The sequence below is a fragment of the Nycticebus coucang genome, chromosome 7, assembly GCF_027406575.1.
Source record: "Nycticebus coucang isolate mNycCou1 chromosome 7, mNycCou1.pri, whole genome shotgun sequence".
Lineage (NCBI taxonomy): Eukaryota > Metazoa > Chordata > Mammalia > Primates > Lorisidae > Nycticebus > Nycticebus coucang.
This window is the reverse complement of record NC_069786.1, coordinates 70317303-70330154: the sequence shown is the minus strand read 5'-3', so window position 1 is coordinate 70330154 and position 12852 is coordinate 70317303.

Sequence of the window (12852 nt, the reverse complement as noted above, 5' to 3'; positions counted from 1 at the left end):
ACTAAGGGTAGACAGAATATTACATTCATAAGTCAATTCTTTTTTTCTTCTGTATGGTTCTGTTATCTATTTCATATGCAATTATGTTCCTTTATTTCTATTTATACCTAATTATTATTTTTTTTTTTTTGTAGAGACAGAGTCTCACTATACGGCCCTCGGGTAGAGTGCCGTGGCATCACACGGCTCACAGCAACCTCTAACTCTTGGGCTTACGCGATTCTCTTGCCTCAGCCTCCCGAGCAGCTGGGACTACAGGCGCCCGCCACAACGCCCGGCTATTTTTTGGTTGCAGTTTGGCCGGGGCTGGGTTTGAACCCGCCACCCTCGGCATATGGGGCCGGCGCCCTACTCACTGAGCCACAGGCGCTGCCCTATTTATACCTAATTTTTAATTTAATGTATTTCTTTTTTCAAATCTTTTAACATTTAAAAAGAATTAAATATGTAAAATGTTCATGTGTGCATGGTTCAAAAGTCGAAACTCTATCTAAAAAAGTATACTCAGAAGTCTTACCCCTGTCCTAGTGCTTCTGTTCCGTTCCTACCAATCCCCAAGAGGCAACCGTGTTTCCTTGTTTTTGGTTTAGTCTTCCTGTGTTTCTTTTTCTTATACAAAGTGGCATATTATATTCATTCTGCAATACTTTAATTTTTTCACTTATATCCTGGAAATCATTACATGTTAATTCATAGAAATAGTCCTCAATCCTTTATCAGCTGTGTAGTTTTCCATATGTGAATGCATCATAGTTTATTCAATTAGTATCCTAGCTGAATGAAACTTAAGTTGTTTCTAATATTTTGCTATTGTAAATAATGTCTCCGTGAGTAACCTTATAAATATATTGTTTTATATTTATGGAAGCGTACTTTCAGGATGAATTTCTGGAGTTAAGATTGCTGGATTAGGCTTGGTGCCTATGGCACCAGCCACATGCACTGAGGCTGGCAGGTTCAAACCCAGCCTGGGCCAGGTAAACAACAATGACACCCGCAAAAAAAAAAAAAAACAAAAAAAACAGCTGAGCGTTGTGGCAGGCGCCTGTAGTCTCAGCTACTTGGGAGGCTGAGGCAAGAGAATCAGTTAAGCCCAAGAATTGGAGGTTGCTATGAGCTGTGATGCTACAGCACTCTACTGAGGGTGACATAGTGAGACTCTGTCTCAAAAAAAGAAAAAAAAAAAGGCGGTGCCTGTGGCTCAAAGGAGTAGGGCAACAGCCCTATATTCTGGAGGTTGGGGGTTCAAACGCAGCCCCGGGCAAAAACTGCAAAAAAAAAAAAAAAAAAGAAAACAAGACTGCTGGATCAAGGGTAGATTGCTTGAGCTCATAAGTATGAGACCAGGCTAGCAAAAGCAAGACACTGTCTCTACTAAAAGTAGAAAAACTGAGGCAAAAGGATCGCCTGAGCCCTGCATTGGAGGTTGCTGTGAGCTATGATGCTAGGGCACTCTACCCAGGGCAACAGCTTGAGACTCTGTCTCAAAAAAAAAAGTAGTTCTAAGATGCATTTATAGCATATAAGTGAAGCTAAACTTATAACGTATTATAATCTAGCTACATATTTTTGTGCATGTATGTGAATTGTTCATCACTTTTGCCTAATTTTCTATCAAGTTTTGGCCTTTTTTTCAATGTTGTTTCTATATTCCTGATATTACAGACTACACTTTATCTGTTACATATTTTGCAAGTATCACAGTGTTTATTTTCTTGCTAGGCACAGATTTTTTAATGTTGTTGAATTTATTAATTTTTATTGTATCTGACTATTTTACTTTTCTTTTTTCTTTTTTTGAGACAGACCCTCAAGCTGTCCCCCTCGGTAGAGTACCCTGGCATCACAGCTCACAGCAACCTCCAACTCCTGGGCTTAAGCGATTCTCTTGCCTCAGCCTCCCGAGTAGCTGGGACTACAGACGCCTGCCACAATGCCCAGCTATTTTTTGGTTGTAGTTGTCATTGTTTTTTGGCAGGCCCAGGCTGGTTTCGAACCTGCTAGCTCTGGTGTATGTGGCTGGTGCCTTAGCCACTTGAGCTATAGGCGCCGAGCCTATTTTACTTCTCATCAGGAGCCAGTTATTTGGGAATTGGGCTGAGCTTGGACTGGATTTTCATGTCTTTGGTGTCTTAAGCATGTCCCTTTTCGTGAGGCACAGCAGTGAGACCGCTCTTCCCTTCTGCCAAGAAGGCAAATGGGGGGTGGTATGGGCCCAGACAGTCTAATTGGGTTTTTAATCTGTTTCCTTCCCTGAAATTCTGCATCTCTCCCCTTGACCTAAGAAGCCCAGGTTGGAGACAATCGCTTAGCTCGCACTGGGGAGGGCAGACGCCACATGGGAGAGGTAACTGTCTTCTCTCTCAGCTGGAGGAGTTCGTATTCTGAGCTGCCTTGGTTTATACCTAGGTTTTAAATCGTAGAAAGACTTCTACATCTAGGGTATAAATAAATCCACTGATGTTTCTTTTAATAGTTATCTGGTTTTATTTCTTACGTTTATTTTTCTGATCCATTTGGGGTTTATTCTGGTGGATGGGAGAAGACATGGATCCAATTTCCTAACAGGAAAGGTGGCCCCACAGAGTGGGGGTGGGAGGCGTGGGGAAAATGAGCTGAGATTTTTATGGTCTGGGCCACGAGGTGGCGTTCCTCCAGGTTCATTTCCATGGGACTGTAGGAGAAAATGTAAGTTTTCAAAAGAAAAAGGAAATGACTTGTTAGGTTTAATTAGCCAAGAGGAAGTCCTAGTAAAAAGTTCCCCTCTGTCCATGCAAACTTGATTTCTGGAGCCAGGCTCCTTTCCTCATGTTAGAAAATATCATTTCCTCCAAGTCTGTTTCCTGCCAGGAGGCTGATGTGGGCCAAGCATGTATGTGCAAAGATTGCCTTTGCAGTGACAGCTCTGGGCCCTGGCACAGGGCAATGGGAGAGAAAAATCAAGAAGTCAAGACGGCCCTGCCCCGAAGGTGCTTCTTGGGGAGCCTGGGGCTGGGAATGGCAAGAGCTTGGTTCCTGTCCTGGTGCTGGTGCCAACTGACCCTGTCCTTTCAAACCTGTTACTTAGCCTTCTCTTCTTCAGTCTCCTCATCTGTAAAATGAGACAATAATGCCTTCCTAACAAGGTGCCAAGGACTTCAATGGGATAAAATGATACATGTGTGCTGCAAAGTAAAAATCGTTGGAAATGTGTTCCCACATTATTATGGTTATGTTTTGTCATAGAGTACAACCTCTGTGAGTTGACCACCCATGGGACTATAACAAACTGGTCCACATACAGAGGTGGTCAACATAAGGAGCTAGGTCTGCTGTACTGATGGTTAAACATGGGGCTTGTCCTGTCTCTGAACATTAGGTCAACTTAAGGAGGTGGCTAACGTAGGAAGGTAGTTAGCTTTGGAGGTTCTACTCTATAGGGATATAGCTCTCTGAAAGCTCTATTATATCTTATATCATAAGAACTTGTATTTATAGGCTTATTTGGTGTGGTAAGGTGATTTTTCTATGTATTGTCTCTTTTGTGGGGGGACACAGCCTTAATGAGAAAAGGACTTAAGAAGGGCTGCCAAAGTAAAGACTTAAGGAGGTCTGTGATGAGCTTTCCCCTGAAGTTGTGTGTAGAATCGTGTGTGTGTGCGTTCTTCCCAGCTTGTATCAGATTACTAAAGGCATTCATAGCTCAAAAGGGGTCTTGAGGCTCGGCGCCTGTAGCTTAGTGGCCAGGGCACCAGCCACAGACACCGGAGCTGGCAGGTTCAAATCCAGCTAGGGCCTGCCAAACAACAAAGACAACTACAACCCAAAAATAGCCGGGCGTGTGGCAGGCAACTGTAGTCCCAGCTACTTGGGAAGCTGAGGCAAAAGAATCACTTGAGCCCAAGAGTTTGAGGTTGCTCTGAGCTATGACACCACAGTACTCTACCTACTGAGGGCAACATAGTGAGACTCTGTCTCAAAAAAAAATGGGGGGGTCTTGAAAAAAGGAAGCCAGACCTGTCCCAGGGTCTCCTCCACATTTGGTTTCTGGAAGGCCTGAGCTGATTCTGGTCCTTTCTCAGGCCCCAAATGGGGTCTTAGGGCCACAGTGTCACTTCTTGCTGTAGCTGGTCTGGAGAGAAAAAGAGAAGAGATCTGGGAAAGGCCTGTCATATCTAGAAACCGAAGATGAAACTCTAAGTTAAGTATCACTCCAACGGCAGCCCTGCAAAGAGTTCAGTAAACAATTTAGTCCTGCACACTTTTTTCTACCAAACATGGTGGTTTTCTCTCTCTTCCTCAAATGGGTCAAGTTTGTTCCCACTATCTGCAGAGACTTTTTCATCTACCTAGAATATTCTTGCCCAGGCTCTTCTCCTGGCTGGCCCCTTCTTATTCAGGTCTCTCTCCAGTGTCATTTCCTTGGAAAAGTCCATCCTGATCACACATTATCTAAATTATCTTCCAAGAGCACTTGTTACTTGGGAAATCATCTTTTTTTATTTTCCACAGTCTGCTCCCCATCCAACAGAATACAAACACCTGCTCGGCACCCATAGCCCAGTGGTTACAGTGCTAGCCACATACACCAAAGGGGCTGGTTCGAACCCAGCGCAGAACAGCTAACCAACAATGACAACTGCAACAACAACTACAAAAAAAAATAGCCAGGCGTTGTGGCGGGCACCTGTAGTCCCAGCTACTTGGAGGCTGAGGCAAGAGAATCGCTTGAGCCCAAGAGTTTGAGGTTGCTGTGAGCTGTGACGCCAGGGCACTCTACCAAGGGTGACATAGGGAGACTCTGTCTTAAAAAAAAAGAAGAATACATGGGCGGCACCTGTGGCTCAGTCGGTTAGGTGCCAGCCCCATATACCGAGGGTGGTGGGTTCAAACCCGGCCCTGGCTGAACTGCAACAAAAAAATAGCTGGGCGTTGTGGCGGGCGCCTGTAGTCCCAGCTACTTGGGAGGCTGAGGCAAGAGAATCGCTTAAGCCCAGGAGTTGGAGGTTGCTGTGAGCTGTGTGATGCCATGGCACTCTACCGAGGGCCATAAAGTGAAACTCTGTCTCTACAATAAAAAAGAAGAATACAAACACCTTTGAACAGTAACCATGTGTTATTCCCAGCTCTTGGGAGTTTTGGGTAAAGGATGCCGGAAACACAGCAGTGGAGCTGCTCACGGGCAACAAAATAACCTCATCCCTGCCTCATTCTGGTCCTTTCTCAGGCCCCATGGATAGCTGTCCAAAGGTGGGCTGGTGGGCTGTGTAGGAACGTGAACAGGGAGAAAGCAAACCCAGTGAGACAGGATGGTCTGGTGTTGGAGAGGGAGCAGATTCTGCCCACAGCTGAGGATGTGGCCTTTCTCTTTTTAGTAGAAGCTATAGCCAGATGTGGCTAGGCAAGGGTTAGCCAACAATTGTCAGTCCCTTGGCAGAGTCTTCTATTTGAAACTTTAGATAGGCTGTCCAGGTAATAATGTTTAGAGACCTTTCTTTCTTATTTTTTTTTTTTTGTAGAGACAGAGTCTCACTGTACCGCCCTCGGGTAGAGTGCCATGGAATCACACGGCTCACAGCAACCTCTAACTCCTGGGCTTACGCGATTCTCTTGCCTCAGCCTCCCGAGCAGCTGGGACTACAGGCGCCCGCCACAACGCCCGGCTATTTTTTTGTTGCAGTTTGGCCGGGGCTGGGTTTGAACCCGCCACCCTTGGCATATGGGGCCGGCGCCCCACTCACTGAGCCACAGGCGCCTCCCTAGAGACCTTTCTTATGAAAGATACCACAGTGCCTGGGAATCATTATCATTAAGAATATTTATTTTTAATCCCAAATGTCTTAATTCATCTACCCTTGAGAGATCATTTCGTCTTGTATCGTGTGCTACCTCAGCAGAAAAAATGCTTTCCTCAAATGTGTCAGTTCTATTTTTAAAAAGGTTCAGTGACCTATTTCTGTAATTCTCACAGACACTGAAAGAACAGCAGTCTATTTAGGCTCAGCTCTGTCACCGAAAACTTGGCCCTGCAAGGTGTTGCCTAGAGAGGCTCTATCTTGCTTCACAATGAAGCAGTGTAAATAAGAGGAGCACAGAAGCCCCCCTCATCCACAGAGGGGTTACCAGCAATTCCTGAACCTTATATGTACCATGTTTTTCCCTCTACACACACACCTACGAGAAAGTCCAATTTGTACATTGTACACAGCAAAAAGTTAACAGTAATAACTAATAATAAAATAGAACAATTCAGTTAAACAAGGGTTTCTGGAGCCTAAGCACTGCCATACCATGACAGTCTGACAGCAGAGAGGGCTAGGAAGTGACTCATAGGTAGGTAGCATCTGTGGCGTGCGTACTCTGGACAAGGGGATGATTCATAGCCCGATGGGGACAGAGCAGGGTGGTGCAAGATTTTATCATGATTCTCAGAACGGTGCGCGATGTAAAATTTAGGAATTGTTGATTTCTGGAACTTTCTGTTTAATATTTTTGGAGCAAGGCTGACTGCAGATAATTAAAACGTTGGAAAGTAAAACTTAGGATGGGAGGACTACTATGTTATCAGGGTGAGATCATGAGAGCTTAAAACACACACACGTACAACATGCTTCTCCGTTTTTTTTTTTTTGACACAGAGTCTAACTTTGCTGCCCTTGATAGAGTGCTATGGCGTCACAGCTCACAGCAACCTCAAACTCTTGGACTCAAGTGATTCTCTTGCTTCAGCCTCCCAAGTAGCTGAGGCTGCAGGCACCCACCACAACATCTGGCTATTTTTAAAGGCAAGGTCTTTTTCTGGCTCAAGCTAGTCTTGAACCTGTGAGCTCAGGCAATCCACCTGCCTTGGCCTCCCAAGTGCGAGCATTACAAGTGTGAGTCACCACGCCCAGCCCGCTTCTCCATTTTTTTAACAATGTCATGTTCACTACACTCCTAGGAGAGCAGGAGATTGCTTAAGAATCAACCATTTCCTGGACAAAGAACTTAAAAATACAACTTACAAAAGAGGAACTATAACTCGTCAACTGAGATGTGTAAGAGTGGTGAGCCCCTCTAGTAATCCAGGAAATGAAAACTATCACACCACTTTCCAAAACTACTAACCTACAGAGTGAGAAGTCAGAACAGTCATTACCCGGGGCTGGGAGGGTGGGAGGAGGGCCCATGGCAGTCACCTCTAAGGTTCTGGTAATGTTTCTTAATCTGGGTGCTGGTTACTCAGGGGTGTTCGCTTTGAGAAAATTTACTTAGGACTTGTGTACTTTTCTGAATGTATAATAAGCATCACTATAAAATTACACTTTTAAAAAAAGCTCACTTCGGGCGGCGCCTGTGGCACAAAGGGGTAGGGCGCCAGTCCCATATGCCGGAGGTGATGGGTTCAAACCCAGCCCAGGCCAGAAACTGCAAAAAAAAAAAAAGCTCACTTCTGGGGCGGCGCCTGTGGCTCAGTGAGTAGGGCGCCGGCCCCATATGCCGAGGGTGGCGGGTTCGGACCCAGCCCCAGCCCCAGCCAAACTGCAACAGAAAAATAGCTGGGCGTTGTGGTGGGTGCCTGTAGTCCCAGCTGCTCGGGAGGCTGAGGCAAGAGAATCGCTTAAGCCCAAGAGTTAGAGGTTGCTGTGAGCCGTGTGACACCATGGCACTCTACCCAAGGGTGGTACAATGAGACTCTGTCTCTACAAAAAAAAAAAAAAAAGCTCACTTTCTAGGCTAGGCGCCCGTAGCTCAAGTGGTTAGGGCTCCGGACACATACACCGAGGCTGATGGGTTCGAACCAGGCCTGGGCCTTCCAAACAACAGTGACAACTGCAACAAAAAAATAGCTGGGCATTGTGGTGGGTGCCTGTAGTCCCAGCTACTTGGAAGGTTGAGGCAAGAGACTTGCTTAAGCCCAAGAGTTGGAGGTTGCTGTGAGCTGTGATGCCAGAGCACTCTACTGAGGGTGGCAAAGTGAGACTCTGTCTCAAAAAAAAAAAAAGCTCACTTTCTATTAAGTCAGAAAATAGTCAGAAATCTTTTTTTTTTTTTTTTTTTGTAGAGACGGAGTCTCACTTTATGGCCCTCGGTAGAGTGCCGTGGCCTCACACAGCTCACAGCAACCTCCAACTCCTGGGCTTAAGCGATTCTCTTGCCTCAGCCTCCCGAGTAGCTGGGACTACAGGCGCCCGCCACAAGGTCCGGCTATTTTTTGGTTGCAGTTCAGCTGGGGCCGGGTTTGAACCCGCCACCCTCGGTATATGGGGCCGGCGCCTTACCGACTGAGCCACAGGTGCCGCCCAGAAATCTTTTTTTTTAATGATAATAGCCATAGTGGTGGAACCCATCTGAAGTTACATTAATACAGCCTTCTTTGGGGGGCAATTTTGCAATATGAATTTAAAACTCTTAGAAGCATTCATATTTGTTAATTCAATAATTTCACTTCTGAGACTCCATCTTAAGAAATAATCCTAAGTGCCAAAAAAACTTTATGTGCACATATGTATTGTAATACCATTTATAATAACAAAAATTTATAATAGCAAAACATTAAAAGCAATCTAAATGCCCAACTATAGGCCACTGGTTGAGCAAACTCTGATCAATTCACATAATGACATTTTATGCATAACTTACAATAAACTAAAGTGAGTAATGATGAAAGGAAACATAACACAGAATGCAGGAAAAGCAGGTTATGAAATTGTAGACACAATTACAGCTATGTTTAAAAAAAAAAAAGGAATAACTTTAAGCAGAGAAAATACCCAGAAGATTAAAAAGTGGGTAATGCTTGTGTTTAGATAATGGCACGATGTGTGATATATTTTCTTTAATTTACTCTCCTGAGTTTTTCAAATCTTATTTAATGAGCCTGAACTGCTTTGGTAAATGAGAGAATGTTCAGAGTCAGCCTCCCACATGAACACCAGAGTGCCTTCCACTCTATCTCAGAATGTGCTGTGCTCTGGTCCCCCCGAGCCAGAGTAGTCTGTGCTTTGGTGCGGACTGTCACCACTCCAGGCTGAATGGAGCCAGCGTTATTCAGGAGCAAACCCACTGCATGTTTCCTTTCTGCATGGCTAACTAAAAACTGTCACTTTTTTTTTTGAGACAGAGTCTCACTATGTTGTCCTGGGTAGAGTGCTGTGGCATCACAGCTCACAGCAACCTCAAATTCTTGGGATTAAGCGATTCTCTTGCCTCAGCCTCCCAGGTAGCTGGGACTACAAGTGCCCGCCACAACACCTATTTTTTTTTGGTTGCAGTTTGGCTGGGGCTGGGTTTGAACCCATCACCCTCGGTATATGGGGCCGATGCCTTACCAACTGAGCCACAGGCGCTGCCCCCACAACACCTATTTTTAGAGACGAGGTCTCACTCTGGCTCAGTTTGGTCTTGAACTTGTAAGATCAGGTGATCCAGCCGCCTCGGCCTCCTAGAATACTAGAATTTGTCACTTTTCTTTTCTTTTGAAATAGGGTCTCACTCTGATGCCCAGGCTAGAGTACGGTGGTATCATCATAGCTCACTACAACCTCAAACTTGTGGGCTCAAGTGGTCCTCCTGCCTCAGCCTCCCCAGTAGCTGGGACTATAGGCACGTACTACAATGCCTGGTTAATTTTTCTACTTTTGGTAGAGATGGGGTCTTAATATTGCTCAGTTTGGGCTCAAACTCTTGGGCTCAAGTAATCCTCCTACCCTCGCCTTCCAGAGTGGTAGATAGTCTTAGCAGCCATGAGCCACTGTGCCCACCCTAAAAACTGTCACCTTGCAGGACATAGTGAAGTAAGGTGCAAGGAATTCAGGATGGAGCTTTACATTTTGAAAAGTCATCCCCTTGGTTACAGATAACCTCAGTGCCTAGCTCATGCGTTTATCACCCCCGTCTGCGGTCTTTTCTAGTTCAACAAGAAACATGGGACCCTGCTTCCCTCTCTAGACCTCACCTTCTCTCTTTCCTTCCAGCCAAATGACTCGAAAGGCAAGTCTTTGATAAACTTCTTCAAAGTCCATCTTCTGCCCCCAGCTGCATCCACTGCTGGACCCAGTTCTCACCAGGCCACTGTTCCTGAGCTGTTGTGACCTCTGTGGTGCTGGGTGGCTATTTTGCCGGGATGACACCTGCAGCCGGCAGGATTTCAGCCCTCCTCGTCCCCACTCTAGTCAGATGCATTTGTGCTCCCGCAGTCCTTAGTGGAATACGGCTTGCTCACCTCCAGTTTGCAAATGAGTCTCCCTTTTCTGGTTGCTTCGCCTCCATGGACGCTTCTAAAATATTGAGTGAGTTCCCTTAGGAATCATGCCTTCTCTCTACGCTCCAACCTTTTTCTCCATCCCCAAAGCTTCGGGTGCCTCCTCTTTCCTCCCACTTCCCAAATTGAGTGGTTCAGACTCCTGCTACAGATGTGTGTAGGCCAGCTCCTTCACTTCTCTGCAGCTCAATTCATTCATTTCTTCCTTCCTTCCATCCTTCCTTCCTTCCTTCTTTCCTTCCTTCACAGAGTCTCAAACTGTCACCCTGGGTAGAGTGCTGTGGTGTCACAGCTCACAACAAACTCCATCTCAGTCTCAATCGATCCTGTTGCCCTCTTGCCTCAGTTTTTCTATTTTTGGTAGAAATGGGTCGCTTTTGTTGTTGTTGTTGTTGCAGTTTGGCTGGGGCTGGGTTTGAACCCGCCACCTCGGCATATGGGGCCAGCGCCCTACTCACTGAGCCACGGGCACCACCCAGAAATGGGTCGCTTTTGCTCAGGCTGGTCTCAAACTTGTGAGCTCAAGCAGTCCAGAGTGCTAGGATTACAGGCATGAGCCACTGTGCCCGGCCTGCAGCTCAGTTTCCTCTGTAATGTGGAGAGAATAGCAGTACTGATGCCGACCCCAAAGGCAGCTGAGAGGACAAGGGCTTCATTAGTCCTCAGTAGGTGTCAGCCACTGTTAACATAATGATTATAGGTCAGCATAGATCTCATCTCATCACTGCACCCAGACATCTCAAAGTCCCCTGGACATCTCCATTTGGGGTTCTTCAGGTGCTTTGGAGTTTATGTGCCCAAACCAAATGTATCATTCTTCCCCTCCATTTATTTCTCCTGTCATTATGTCCTTGGGGAATGGCCCCACCAGCTATCCAGACTCTCAGAAGCACCATGAAGTCCTCTATACAATTCTGATTTTGCTTTTAAGTCCTGTCAATTCTCTCTCCTAAAAATCTCTTTTTTATGACCTGTCCTGTGTGTCCTGGCGAATACAGGCTTGGTTCTGATGGCCCAGTTATCTAGTAAGCTCCCTGAGCTCATCACTAGGACTACAAACTTGCCAAAGTCCGTCTGTGCTATTCACGGCTCTGTCTTCCTCCCTGGGAGGAAAGGAGGGGTAAATGCCTGCTCCAAAATATGAGAAGATCGTAAAATTAAAATTAACAAATTTATTTCAATGTCTACAAAATGTAAATTATATCATCTCCTTTAATTGTTAAGTTTTGCTTTCATAAAAATATCATTACATTTAAGAGCAATTTGTAGGCTTGATTTTTCTCATATAGAAGTTTCTGACTATGGCCTTGAGAGAAATCAAAGCCAATATATAGAAAATTAGTTTTTCTGCAGCCAAATAATTTTTTTTTTTTTTTTTTGAGATAGAGTCTCAAGCTGTTGCCCTGAGTAGAGTACTATGGAGTCACAGCTCACAGCAACCTCAAACTCTTGGGCTTAGGTGATTCTCTTGCCTCAGCTTCCCAAGTAGCTGAGACTACAGGCACCCACCACAATGCCTGGCTATTTTTTGGTTGTACTTGTCATTGTTATTTGATGGGCCCAGGCTGGATTCAAACCCGCCAGCTCCCGTGTATGTGGCTGGTGCCCTAGCCTCTTGAGCTACAGGCACTGAGCCTGTAGCCAAATAATTTTTTAAAAGCCAAGTTATAAGAGATCTATCAGAAACAGCAATACATGGCTCGGTGCCCATAGCATAGTGGTTACAGTGCTGGCCACATACGAGGCTGGTGGGTTTGAACCCAGCCTGGGGCCAGCTAAACAATGACAACTGCAACAAAAAATAGCAGGGCATTATGGCGGGTGCCTGCAGTTCCAGCTATTTGGGAGGCTGAGGCAAGAGAATCACTTGAGCCCAAGAGTTTGAGGTTGCTGTGAGCTGTGATGCTACGGCTCTCTACCCAGGGCCACAAAGTAAGACTCTGTCTCAAAAAAACAAAAACAAACAAACAAAAAAAACCCCAGCAATACAGTGTACCTTTGAAGTGGAGTAAGCTGCAGTTAATGCCTGTTCCTAGGTGGGGCAGGGTCTCCACCTGTAGGAGTGCCTGGCCTGGAGGGAAAGCAGACCCATCCTTGTTTCTTTCCTGAGGCACTAAAACAACTGATTAGGAATCTTCCCAGCCCAGCCCTCAAGCTGCTCTAAAATGCAAACGTATTCAGGTTCATTCCTGCAAACATCTGCCTGGGCTCCTCAGCTCTCTTAGAGAAGTCCTCACCCTAGGCCAGATAGGCCCCTCTCATACCTGCTCACCTCAGTCCAGTGCTTCCTAGAGTCAAACCACTTTCCTCTCTGAATTGTAATTATCCGCCTCCCTCTTTTGCCCTGGGAGCTCCCAGAAGGTAGACACCACCTCCTAAGAGATCTTTGTTTAACATTGCACGCATTCCAGAGTGTTGAGGATTAATAGGATGAAAGACATGCTGGGAGGAGGGGCTCAAGGCTGTGCCGGGGTCAGGAAGTGGGGGATGGGGATGAGGTCAGCTGAGACAGGCTATGACTGAATGGATGAGACCTCAGGGGAGGCGCTCAGCGTCCAGTGGACGGACCAGTCAGAACTTAGGTGAGGGTCTGGGAGACAGAAACCTGCGATGGCCTCTAATAAAAATGG